We start from the raw sequence: 13,689 nt of genomic DNA, 5'->3' as shown, positions 1-13,689 counted from the left end.
CCTGAGAAAAAGATCTTTTGGAGTCAATCGGTTCAAGACTATTATCAGAATATGATAGTTTTAAAACCTATGATTTTTCAACACTGTATACTTCCACATACTCAGTGAAAATCCCGACTTAAAAACATTATACATCGTTGTTTTTCCAAAAAAAAAAGATGGTACACCTAGATACAAATATATAGTTCTTGGTAGAGATTCCACATACTTTGCAAGAAATAATTCCAAATCATCTTCCAAATATACCGAACAAGATGTTTACAAAATGCTGGAATTTTTACTCGACAACATATTTGTCCAGTGTGGTGGACGCGTTTTTCAACAAACGGTCAGCATTCCAATGGGAACAAATTGCCCTGCTCTACTTGCTGACCTATTCCTCCACTCTGATGAGGCTGACTTTATAGCTGATCTGATCCGAAAGAAAGAAAGAATATCGTTTAGCTAGATCATTTAATCTCAGTTTCCGCTTTATAGATGACGTATTATCTCTACGGTACATCCATCTGCGCCATGAAAACTGATTTGTTCAACGTGTCATATTTTTCCTTTCCTCTTTCGTCTACCCCGGACTTTTTGTATCGCGCTAGAAGTCTAACAAATAGGCTTACGGAACAGGGTTATGTTGCTACAAGATTGAATTCATCACTACAGAAGTTTTATGGTCGTCATCATGAATTCGTGGATCGTTATGATGTATCCGTCAGCACCATGAAAACTGATTTATTCAACGGGTCATAGTTTGCCTTTCCTCGTTTGTCTACCCCGGTCTTGACTTTTTATGAGCAACTCGGCGGGTGTTCCTAGAAAAGCAGAAGACGCTTACCCTACCGGTGCACCTGGTCCATGTTCCCAGTTTTTAGTGGAGTCCGAGTTGCTTATTTGCTTTTGTTACTTTGTATGTATGATTTTAGTTACTTTATGTTCTTTGTTGTGTATGTCTGTTTTCCATGTCTGGTCTTTGTCCCTGTATTGCATTCTTTGATTACCGCTATAACCTTGGTTCCCTTGATTACTCTTTCCCGTAAAAGGAAACTTTCTAAGACATTAAAGACGATACTTGAATATAAAAGAAGTTTCCATTTCATAAGAAACGACACATAGTTTATTATAAAACCAGATATGCATACATAGTTACGATACTTCATTAAACAACTGCTTTTTGCCATGATATTAACAGGCATAATGAACATAACACTTCGTTAACCATCTGTTTTGTCATGATATTACCAGACATACATTCACATGACACTTCGTTAACCATCTGTTTTGTCATGATATTACCAGACATACATTCACATGACACTTCGTTAACCATCTGTTTTGTCATGATATTACCAGAAAAACATCAACACGACAATTCTTTAACCGTCTGTTTTGTCATGATATTACCAGACATACATTCACATGACACTTCGTTGACCATCCGTTTTTTCATGATATTACCAGAAATACGTCAACATGACAATTCATTAACCATTTGCTTTGTCATGATATTACCAGAAAAACATCAACACGACAATTCTTTAACCGTCTGCTTTGTCATGATATTACCAGGCATACATTCACATAACACTTCGATTACTATCTGTTTTATCATGATATTACCAGACATACATCAACACGACGTTTCGTTAACCATCCGTTTTTGTCATGAAACAACACATGAAATGAATTCTATATTAATTGTTATGCATTATACATTCAACTTTAAACAGATATCAAACGGAAGTAGAGAATGTAAAAGTTCACAAGCCCAGATACTTGTGCTTGTTTTAATGTTGATCAACAAGAAAAAAATATTTTAATTGCATTTTTGTAATATACAAAATATATAAACTTCAGTTTATAATCTTGTTAATGATAAGAAAATTAAAATACAAAAAGAACATGAATACAGCTTGAAAAAAGAGAAGCATTGATTGTTTTGTGAAAAAAAAATGACAACCATTTGTTTGATACTGTATATATACATCCATATATATCAAAGTATTTTATAAAATTTCATCGCAATGGTCACAACTGACATATTGTTACTAATTGTTTTGTCACGTACTTAAGTAATAAACAAGATGTTTACCTTGATGAGTGGAATAAATTAACAAGAGGCTCTCGAAGAGCCTGAATCGCTCACCTGAAAAAAACATATTCTATTAACTAAGTAAGTAAAGGTAGCATGCTTTGTTACCGTATTTGACAAATTCCTGAAAAAGAGCATATGTTTAAGATGCTGTAAGGCATTGTAAAATGTTGGAAATGCCTCCAAAGTGTTATTGGAACCTCTGGAAAAATGAAAATGGCCGCCTAAAAATTATTCCAATACTGCCCGTCAACTCAGAATATCATGTTTTTATTATCATATGGGTAGCATTCATTTTCATTATTCTTCTATAGTTGAGGAAAAAAAGCAACAACAAAAAAAGAAGAATTTTGACCCCTATGTTCTATTTTTAGTACCGACGGTCATGTTTTTTTTGACTGATGAAAAATTTTAATTGATTAGTTTGTGGAGGTAACCCTAAACAATTACGCCAACTTTTATTAAATTTTGGACTAGAAGCAATATCTTACTGATTAGAAACATACCCCGATATTGTTTCGAGCAGAATTGATAGAAATATAATAACAAATGGACAAAAATTCATATTAGAAAACAATTTCTTTATGTTCAACTCAACATGTTTTAGGCAAAAAACAGGGACAGCTATGGGAACTAAAGTTGCCCCAACGTACGCTAACCTAGTAATTGGTTATCTGGAAAACAAATAAATTTGTTCCAGGGGCCATAAATCCTACAAAAGGCAACAAATCATTTTGAAAATTTTGGCAAAAGTCCGTCAGACTTTGGCTAAATTCAACGACTTTTGAGTTATTTGAGTTAAAAAAAAAACAAACAAACTGTATTTCGACCCCTTTGTTCTATTTTTAGTAACAGCGGTCTTGTTTTATCATCAGTCACAAATCAAAAGGGTCATTTTGTGCAGGATATCCTAAGAAACAGTAATACCAACTTTTATTTCCAGTACATTCTGAGGAGAAGATTTTTGAAAGTAATAACATTAAAAAAAACAGAAAAAAGTAAAAAAGGGCAATAACTCCAACATAGGTCAATAGATCTTCACCAAAATTACATCACAGATAGATATCATCGTGTTGAACACTTTTATTTATATCAGAATTTGGTTAAACCTAACAGTTTTGGAGGTATATGCAAAAAACCACTGTCTAGTCACTATGTTCTATTTTTAGTAACGACCGCCGTGTTTTTTTTTTAAACAGTTCAAAAATCCAACAGTCATTTTATGCAGAATACTTCAAAGAACAACCATGCTAAGTTTCATCCAAATCTATTCAGTAGTTTCAGAGGAGAATATGTTTGAAGAATTGTTAACGACGACAGACGACGATGATGGACGCCAAGTGATGGCGCACATGGCCAGGTGAGCTAAAAACAAGATAAATATTTTTCTTTTGATTTTTACTTTAGTTACCATCCCGTGTCCAATACAAAGTTACTGATGTAAACATTCTAGTTACCATCCTGTGTCCAATACAAAGTTACTCTCGTAAACATTCATTATATACTAAACTCTAGTTCTTATTCATTTTGCATTACCCAAAACATTACTTATAAGTGCATCTGACCTGAACCTGTCTTTGCACTGTCTTGTGAATCCCAGACAAATTCATTTCTTCCACCCTTAAAAATATAGTATTGCCATGAAACAAACCCATAAATCTACTTACCTATCGATTTGTAACTTAGTCCAGAAATAAATAGGTAGTTTTTATCCCATAGTGAACAACAAAGTATCACGCCTTGTGAGGCTGTTAGAGAGGTAACTAAAGAATACCTTTATCCATCACTGTCAAGTGTAGGAAAATAATTCTACCTCTCAGAGACAAGTTATGTGATATAATTCGAACATATCTGAGGTTCCTTTCAGGAATGCTTTTTCTCACTCAGGAAATCTTTATGTTATTTCTCCCTAATTACCCCTCTTAACAGATAGATTACTATGTGTTATGACATATACACAGAAATAAAACAGTGTTTTGCCAGCAGATAAAAGATTATGTGCTATAAATAAAAAAGCAGGAACAAATTCGAACGGAAACATTTCAATTGTAACGACTATTTGATTTCAGGAAGGATTGAGTTACAAAGAGATTCATACATTTAGTCTCCGTATCTGTACCAGGTATTTATTTTTTTTCTTACAATTGAAAGTCGGTCAAAGACTATAATAATGTGACATTCATTATTTGTCTCGCAAGTAGTCCAGATACTCAGGACGTTTCGCCGAGACAATTGTTAATCGCAAGGAAATTAGCCTCATAAGACGGCATAATTATTGGGATTATTTATAATGGTATTTTTTAAAAATAAAACCATTTCCATTTTACTTTTTTGTACTGATGCTTTCATTAACATTTAAAAAAAGGACTAAACTTAAAGATCGTAACCCTTGGCTTTTTGATTACCAGACAAAGAGCCTTGGAATGCTTGTTACATATTAATTGTTGTATAGCAGGCCGCTATTTTTTTTAACATTCTCGCTTAAAGCTGTGTCGCATTTTATTCATAATCACAACCACGCCGCATTTATTTCCTTATCCGTTTACCCAACTGTTTCCTTATTCACAAACAGCGCACATAGTTATACAATATGCAATTACGACCCTCAAAGGAGGTGAATATTCAAAATTATCAACCCGAACTAGGGTTATTCCCTGAGGACTTGAGCCCGAGGGGAATAACCTTAGTGAGGTTGATAATTTTAGATATTCACCGAATTAGAGTGCCGAACAAACAAAGAACTGATAATAAATGCATGTGCTAAGCCATCCTAAATTTGCAAAGATGGGTTATTCACCGGTGAATAATAGGGTTATTCAATGATGGCAGGAATTTTTGGGGTTATTAAACCTTTCTTGCGATTAAAACAAAAAATATCCAAATTAATGTATGTCACGTGATTATATTTCATCTGACAGAATCAATCCTTTATTATGTAAGGTATAATAATGTTATTTATTTATTGTAAATTAGGTTATAGAACTTAAAATGTACAAGTTCTTTCACATATGCAGTCATCTTTATAAGGGTAAGATAAGGTTCACATTGAAACACATGATTTTTTCTAGAATGTTTTATCTATTAAAGACACAGAAGAAATAACAAAGATTTCATAAAAACTTTCCAAATAATATTTTAAGGTGTGCTTGATTGAATTATGAAAAGAAAAGTAGGGGTCACAGAGCATAAATATTAACGCTATGATAAGGCTGAACATGACCAGCGAATATCCTTAAATGAATATTTGCAAAAATTGTCCAAATCCAACAACACTTACAAATATGTTAACTAAGTATCTACTGAGAAGTATGTATTTACTGGCATTTTCACTTTTAATAATTATAATATGTAAATTATCTATTACAATAAGTGGGTTGTCAGCATCAACAATTGTGACCAACACGTCTTCTTTGTCTCGTGTTCGATTATAAGACGCCTATTTTTTTTAGTTATACAAATATTCTGATGAGTGACAATTTATGTAAATCTGTGTTCTCTTCAGATGTATACAAAATAATACGCAAAAAAAAAAAATAATTACAACACAAAAAACATTAATATATGTAATGAGCTCATCCCATTGTTAAGGCATCTGAGCTCACTACCATTGTATGGCACATGAGCGCACCCTACTGCTGAGCACCTGATCTCATCCCCAGTTTTTGGGCACATGAGCTCACCCCAATTCCTGGGGGTGGCTGAGCTCACCCCTTTTGTTGGGCACCTGAACTCACTCCCATTGTTGGACACATGAGCACACCCCATCGTTAATGTATAAGTGCTGATTTTGTTTGTATCCGTGTTTCTTTACAATAAAGGGAAATGAGTTGAAAATGGGAATGTGTCGACAACAATCCTACAAAACAGTGAAAGGCAGTCTATCGGCTATCATTGAACGGTTAGAACATTTCAACATTCGGAGTCTATCGGCCATCAATGAACGGTTAGAAAATTCCACATTCAGAGTCTATTGGCCATCAATGAACGGTTAGAAAATACCAACACTCTATGACAGTTAGGAAATTACAACACCACAAAAACCCTACAAAACAGTGAAAGGTAGTCTATCGGCCATCAATGAATGGTTAGAAAATTCCAACATTCGGAGTCTATTGGCCATCAATGAACGGTTACAAAATTCCACTATTCAAAGTCTATTGGCTTTCAATGAACGGTTAGAAAATTCCAACATTCAGAGGCTATAGGCTATCAATGAACGGTTCGAAAATTCCAACACTCGGAGTTTATTTACCATCAAAAACCTTTCAAATTAGTCACATATAAATATAGAGAGAAAGAAGATTAAGACCTGTTGTAATACAATAAAGTTTTCCAGTTATCAAACAAACCAGTAAATATATAAGAATTAGGCATGTTCAGTTTTAAACTGTTACAAACGTGCAACTTTTATTATCTGTCCGAATAATCAGGGGCGGTTTCACAAATTTTCCAAAGAGAGAGAGAGAGAAGGGGGGGGGTCTATGCTACTGTTCGCCAATTTTCCAAAATTTTTTATATTTCAAAAATTTCCGACAAAGGAGTGTGGGTTCAAACCTGTGGAAACCGCGTCCCCCAGTCTTATCAATAAAAAAATGTTTTACTCATTGCATTGCGATTTTTTCAGGAATAGAAGTCAAAGCCATGTTGAAACTTGCAAGTTCAGCAAAATGATTGGTAAAGTTCATATGACATTAGTTCCTTGTCGAAAACAGCTGTCCTAAATTATTTATTTTGGTGAAGATCAAGATGTTAACATACCCACACACCAAGATTCATGTTACATAATTACCTTATTGCTTTCACGAATAGTAGTATGGGTTGTTACTTAGTAACAGCCACATTATCAAAGGAACAGTAAGTACATCACATGCTTTTTCAATATGGTTTACGTTTTTGCAGACTTAAACCAGACATCAAAGAGTCAAATGTACGTTCACAGTACCTGTTTAAGTAATTTAAATAATAAAAGTAAATATATCTTGCTTTAATCCAATGGAACATGTAATCCTGATGTGATATACATGTATGGAAATGATATTAGTGATGGTATGAAACTTGTTTTCATCACAGATGGTTTGAAAACAGTGCCATTTTAGTTGTACATTTGTACAAAAGATAAAATATCTTCATGAATGCTATACCAACTTATCATTATTTTATTTTATATATTTTTTAAAACAAATCAAACTTTGACGCTTTGACACAAGCTGTAGTTTGTATACATAAAACTGTTGATATTGTGAATGGTTTATTTTTTTAGGAATTTTAAAAAAAAATTTCTTCAGCCGTTCACGTTTTAGGGAGGAACACTTCAGCCGTTCATGTTTTAGAGAGGAACACTTCAGCCGTACATGTTCTAGCGAGGAACCCTTCAGCCGTTTACGTTTTAGGGGGAACCGTTCAGCCGTTCACGTTTTAGCAAATGGATGCAATAACTACCGACAAACGAAGTTTCATTGTTCATAGTGTCCATATATCCTTCAGAGGTTCGAGTATTATGAAAACATGAAATTTTGACCCGCCACAAAAAAAAAAAAAAAAAAAAAAAAAAAAAAAAAAAAAATTAATCAACTTAATCAAATGAAAAAAATAAAGACTAAAATAGATCAATTAGTTTCTTTAAAATAGGGGTGATATCCTGCATGCTGCTCGTGCTACTGTCGATTGGACCAATAACATCTACAAAATACACTTTAAGAATGAGGTCAAAAATAGGTCGTACATCATACTGTGTGACAATTTCTACCATTGTTCAGTCTTTGAAGTTCCATCTCAATGAATAATAAAAAAAGTAAAATTTGATTTTATTTCCATTACTAGTATTTCTGAAGTTTTGTTTCTTTTTGTTTGTTTTTGTTTCCGTGACCATATTGTTTACAGCATCTGAATTTAAGATCATTCTCAGTTCCGTGGTTTCAGATGGTTTATTATACCAATAAGATCTAACGATAACACATACAGCTTTTCTCCGTTTAGTTTAATTTGACTAAATTGGGATTGATTCGTTTATTCTGTTTTACTCTATCAGGCATCTTTTTTCTGTTAAATAGTATAAAAGTAGGAGAAGTGATATAATTGCCAATGAGACAAAAAGCAAACAACGAACAATTTAACTTCACCACACAGTCTTCAATAATGGTTAAAAGACATACAATAAAGCAAGCTGTAAAAGGCCACAAAACAAATGAAGAGAAACTGTTCATAAAAGACAAAGATTAACCTAATCTATAGAAAAATAAAACGTTTAACAATGTACATAAAAAACGACAACCACTAGACTACAAGCTCCTGGCTTGCGACAGGCCCATACATTTGTTGCGGGGTTAAACCCTTACCTGGGACAGTGATGGGAAAATACAACAATAGAACGAACTGTAAAAATAAGTTGAATTTGGATTTAACTCTTGAGATTGATGCAGAATACAAACACTTTAACAAATAGGACAAAAGATAATAAGCTGTACCTACCTCGAAAGAGTGCTCGCTTTTTGTGTAAGCTAGTTATCCCGATGCAACTGACAAGCACACCTTGTTTACTCAAACAAAAATATCAATCAAACACGTCCAACAGGATTTAGTGAAAATATATCATAAAATATATAAGTAAAACTAGTTCTGTGCAAATGCAAAGATAAAAAGCGTTCATATAATAATGTTAAATTTGGTTTTAAAATTGCCACAAGTTTCACTATTTATAGTCTACCAAATATCTAAACTGTTAAGATGCTCTCCATTTAGAAACCAAGCAGTTCCTATGATATGTATGCCACATATTAAATTTTATCCCACGGAAATTTTTGTTTCAATGTAATGTTTAAATCATATATATATGTGACCAATATTTAAAAATCGACAATGGACGGCTCCGAGAACGATTTTATAGTATCTTAAGAAAGCAACCAAATTCTGCACAAAATGAAAGTTATCTCCCCTTTTCGATCAATTTCAATGCTTTATATGTTACTTATTTCTCTTTAGCCGTTGCAGTTAATAAAAATCCAACATTCAACTATGGGAGAGGATGCATTTGCGAAATGAAATTGATGCTTTTTTAAAACAGAATTTGTCATGTGCCAATAACTGACTGGTTTTTGCCTGGACATCCTCTTAACTGTTCTGTGTAGTTGGTAAGTAACGATACATTTCATTACATAACACAACAAAAAAATAAGGATATCAATTGCACGGTTGACTGTCTAAAAATTTCAATGCCTGTGCAGATTTTTGATTGTTAGATTCACAGATATATTTGACAGTTGTATTAAAATGGAGATTACCATATTGTTTTTTTTTCTGTGGTCGGCAATCTAGATTTGACAGTGATTGATATCCATTTACTGGCACTGCTTACGCATCACTAGTATACTCAATCTGCCACCGTCAAATCCACGATTAACGCCTCCAAACAGTTATCTAACTAAACCTAAAATCCCCGTGCAGGTCCGGGTGTTAAAAGAATAGGCCTGCAGCAGCGCTAAGCTTGTCATAAAAGGCGACTAAATAGAGCTCAGAACCCTAGCCGGGGGCTAGGGCGCTCTGCCCACAGAGCAACTGGGATGTGTGCCCCAGGTGGTGGAATGGGGTACCCCTGGCGTGTAACATGCTGGGGTTGTCAGGCTTTAATACGGAAGACCTGACCGCAAACCATAGTGGTACACCGTGTTGGGAAAGATGCCACGTTCCTCGCACGTTAAAGAACCCTACTGTGATATTCTCCCGGAGTAGGAACCATGGGGCTCCGCCACAGGAGGCTAAATTGCCCGACCCTACCCACCTCTCCCTATTTCCAGTGGCAATCTAAATTTGTCAACCCCATTGTCCTTGTGTCCCATCCCTTTTTCATTTCATCATTTCATGTTCATTTTATCATCAATTTCACGTTCATCGTCTGAATATAGCTGAAATATTGCTGCTCGGACGTTAAACCCCAACAAACAAACAAACAAAACTAAACATAAAGAAACTTTACTACCGGTATTTACTCCTTTGTAGCAGTTAACTGACGATATCTGAGCCGTATTTAATTAGGACAGTACTTTACAACAAGGACTTTGACTTTCCCCAAAAATAATTTGTTATCCAAAATGTTCTATAAATTATACATAATAGTGGTCTTAACATATCCATGCAGTTAAATGTGTTGAACAATTACTGATAGAATGTGACTATTCCATTGAGTGTTACCGTTTTGTGTCAAGACCCATACTTAGTCTAGATAATACTAAGACCATGAGAACATTCCACAAACGCCAGTTAGTTTTTGTTCTATAATTATAACCCGTGGGCTTCAGATCTCATCACCCTCAAGACAAAAATAACCCGTCTTTCAGTAAGAATCTCAGTGAATTCTGACAGCATCATCATTCTCCATTACAAATAAGTGACGATAATGACTTCTTCGGCGAACTTACAAGTTTGTTGCCAATCAGTTCCATGTATCGACAACAATTACATAATCACACCAGTCTATAATTCAATATTCTGTCATTTAAAAGACAGAAAAAACTTAATGTAATAGATTTAATTAGATAAATATTGACACAGACCTTGTCTTTCTGGCATGTTTTGGTTACATGCAAATCATTTCATTTCAAACAAACTTTCCATTTTTTATTACATAAAAAAATTATGTGCTTTTCAGCATCATTCACAACGAAATAAATTGCATTCATTGAAATTGTTCAATTCTATTGGATTATCATGTTTTATTTTGTTTAATTGTGTAAACTGCAATTTGGTTAACACTGAGCAAATACATTTGAAAGTAATAAAGATATCTCTGTCTACCGTGAGAGAATAAAGGCATTTCATGTAGCAAAAAAAGTTTGAATAAAATGACTTGATACAATAGTAATAAATTATGGAATAAATTGGCCTCCTTTCCTTTAAGTATGTTAAAATATGATAGCAAACTTTGCTTTCATCGAGCTCTTTCCTTTAAGTATGTTAAAATATGATAGCAAACTTTGCTTTCATCGAGCAATGATAGTTTATTGCTCTTAACTGTGTTAAAATAAAGTCAACTTATCCGGACTTGAAAGTTTAAATTATAAACATTAAAGATTTAGCGTTTACGAATAAAAAATAAAGCAAGGAGGGCATCATCATAAAGATCGAGAAACGTGTTATTCATAAAAAGTCGTCAAACACTAGATGAAGAAAACTTAAAAGCGCCATAAATAGCACAAACAGAAACTACAGAATAAATGAGCAACTCGGATACCAATAAAACATGATAAAACAGTATGTAAAATAGGATTTTGAAGATTAATATTTATGATGTTTATCACATACTTTAGTGAACATTTCCTTGAAATATGATAAATATCAACATTGTCTACGACATGAAATTTACGATCAATACACATCAGACATAACTCAAACTATCTCTACAATCAAAGCAAAACAAAATCACTTCCAATTAATAAATATCTTTTAGATCTGTCTGATATAGACATGGCACACGATCGAAAGAGAGACGGACTTGCATGTAGTAAATGTTACTCTATAGCTGGAAGAATGACACCCCTGCAAGTCAGACATCTCCAAGTAAAATGAAATGAAAAATAAATGTCATGTCCTTCTCATGTAGTATTATTATTTTGTGTGGTTTTATTTTGCAATTTTTCATTTTGATATTCAATTCAGTACAAATGAAATGAATAAAAACAATTAGTCGCCCGACATTAGGCGACTTTTAAAATTTCACAAAATACAGGATAAGAATAAGCATATCTTAATTCAGTGTGATTCACTGAATAAAATGTAATAACTTTAGAACGACGTTTTATAGTTGCATATGCCTTTTGTATCTCTCATTTTTTTACTTTTCTAGGTATAGTTTGCTAGGTTTTTGTCTTTGACTTTCGAATTTCTGGTTTCTATTTGAATACATTTGGCCTTGAGTTTACTCGAACTGTTTGAGTACATGCATGAGCTGATTTCTGTTTTGTAACTTATATGTATGAATAGGTGATTAGTGCTACATAAATCAATACATATTAGTATACAAAAAAATTAATATCCGCTGAATTAAAGTACTTGTCCCTTTTTTCAGATATATTGATAAAGTTCCCTAACCCCTCAGGCTATTTTACAAACGAAATAAAAGAAAACTTGTCAATTCGCCAGTTACATGAATATATTTTCATCAATCTTTTCATTATCACATGTATAAGATGTATTTCATCCATCACACGGAATTTCTAAATGTCTATAATTCATATCCAGCAGAAAGCAATTATCAACGAAAATCTAAAAAAAAATAAAACCATCTCGACATTCCTTACCTCAAGAACTTCGATGTGTATAAAACATGATTAAATCATATACAAAATAAAGCTTCAAACAAGGAGATAAAGTCGCTTGGAATGCCAAAAAGACAAAAATCATTAATGAGTCGCAAACAGCACACATCGAAACAAACAACATGAAAACAACTATAAGAGGGCCTTGGTGAATTCATTAATATGCACCCCCCCCCCCGAGAGGTGGGTAACATACAACCTGCTCCTAATAACAGATCATTTCCGAGAAAAGAAGACGAATAGATGGGTGGTGATCATTCTTGAAACAGCCTCTCCATACACAGTATCATTGGAAGTGTAGGAATGACATACGAGACTAATAAACACCATTCATAGTCGAAGTATTCTACGATCAGTCTTATGGTTAAATATTACAACTTAGCAAAAAAAGTGGAGTAGCTTGAATTTTATAAGAGCGTCTTTAATTTTTAGCCCTAATAGAAAGAAGAGAAAAAAAAATGGTCAAATACCAACTTGAAATAAATAGGGAACGAAGTGTGTATCAGAGTTCAGGAGAAAGATTGTCAAGTAAATGTAAACATTGGTATCTATCTGGGTATTTGTTATCTGTTGGAACACCACTTTATCAAACCTCTAGAATCTTGGTTCACTTGATTACTCTATTAAGAAATTCAACAAAGCAACAGATTCATCATCTGTTTCTGAATTTAGAATGATTTTTCACGACATAACTTGCGTGTGTAGTCCTAAGTTTAAAAAATGGTGTTGATTTTTTAAGTAGTTTTTCATTGCAGATGTGGATAGATGTAAAGCATTGAGTGGAAAGTCAAAAGTTTTTAACCTGATCATAGAATATGTGAAATTCAAATAGTGGTATTTAAGTTTCAGCTAAGGTCAGTATCTAGGACATTCCTTAGTGAAATGTTTTTATACATAGTTTTAATGATACAGTAAATTTAGCGCTAAAATATTGCTAATACATCTTTATATGGCCCCGTGCAGGTCCGGGTGTCAAAAGAATAGGCCTGCAGCAGCGCTAAGCTTGTCGTAAAAGTGCGACTACATAGTGCTCAGAACCCTAGCCGGGGGCTAGGGCGCTCTGCCCACAGGGCAACTGGGTTGTGTGCCTCAGGTGGTGGAACGGGGTACCCCTGGCGTGTTACATGCTGGGGTTGTCAGGCTTTAATACGGAAACCCTGACCACAAACCATAGTGGTGCACCGTGTTGGGAATGATGCCACGTTCCTCGCACGTTAAAGAACCCTACTGTGGTATTCTCCCGGAGTAGGAACCATAGGGCTCCGCCACAGGAAGCTAAATTGCCCGACACTACCCATCCCT

At 34.1% G+C, this 13,689-nt stretch overlaps 1 protein-coding gene and 1 long non-coding RNA gene across 6 annotated transcripts in view; one reads left to right on the top strand and one right to left on the bottom strand.

Moving 5' to 3' along the window:
• LOC148622999 (5-hydroxytryptamine receptor 4-like) overlaps positions 1-13,689 on the bottom strand; it is a 30,604-nt gene that overhangs the window by 4,444 nt on the left and 12,471 nt on the right. The window contains exon 1 of one of the 5 annotated variants that reach the window (XM_088573421.1): positions 3,748-4,027. The exons of 3 other annotated variants lie outside the window; for them this stretch is intronic. The gene's annotated coding sequence lies outside the window, so the exon portion shown is untranslated. Of the gene's footprint in view, positions 1-3,747; positions 4,028-13,689 lie in introns of those variants that run through there. One more of the 5 variants, XM_088573424.1, reaches the window with a different exon arrangement.
• LOC148623000 (uncharacterized) lies at positions 4,050-11,706 on the top strand. Its single transcript, XR_015920744.1, has 3 exons — positions 4,050-4,202; positions 6,705-9,207; positions 11,520-11,706. It is a non-coding gene; the product is annotated as an uncharacterized LOC148623000 (long non-coding RNA).

The sequence above is a fragment of the Perna viridis genome, chromosome 3, assembly GCF_037379345.1.
Source record: "Perna viridis isolate PV_CMFRI_1.1 ecotype Kerala chromosome 3, ASM3737934v1, whole genome shotgun sequence".
Lineage (NCBI taxonomy): Eukaryota > Metazoa > Mollusca > Bivalvia > Mytilida > Mytilidae > Perna > Perna viridis.
Note: the sequence above shows the minus strand (reverse complement) of the source record. Positions and strands in the feature narration are given on the sequence as shown.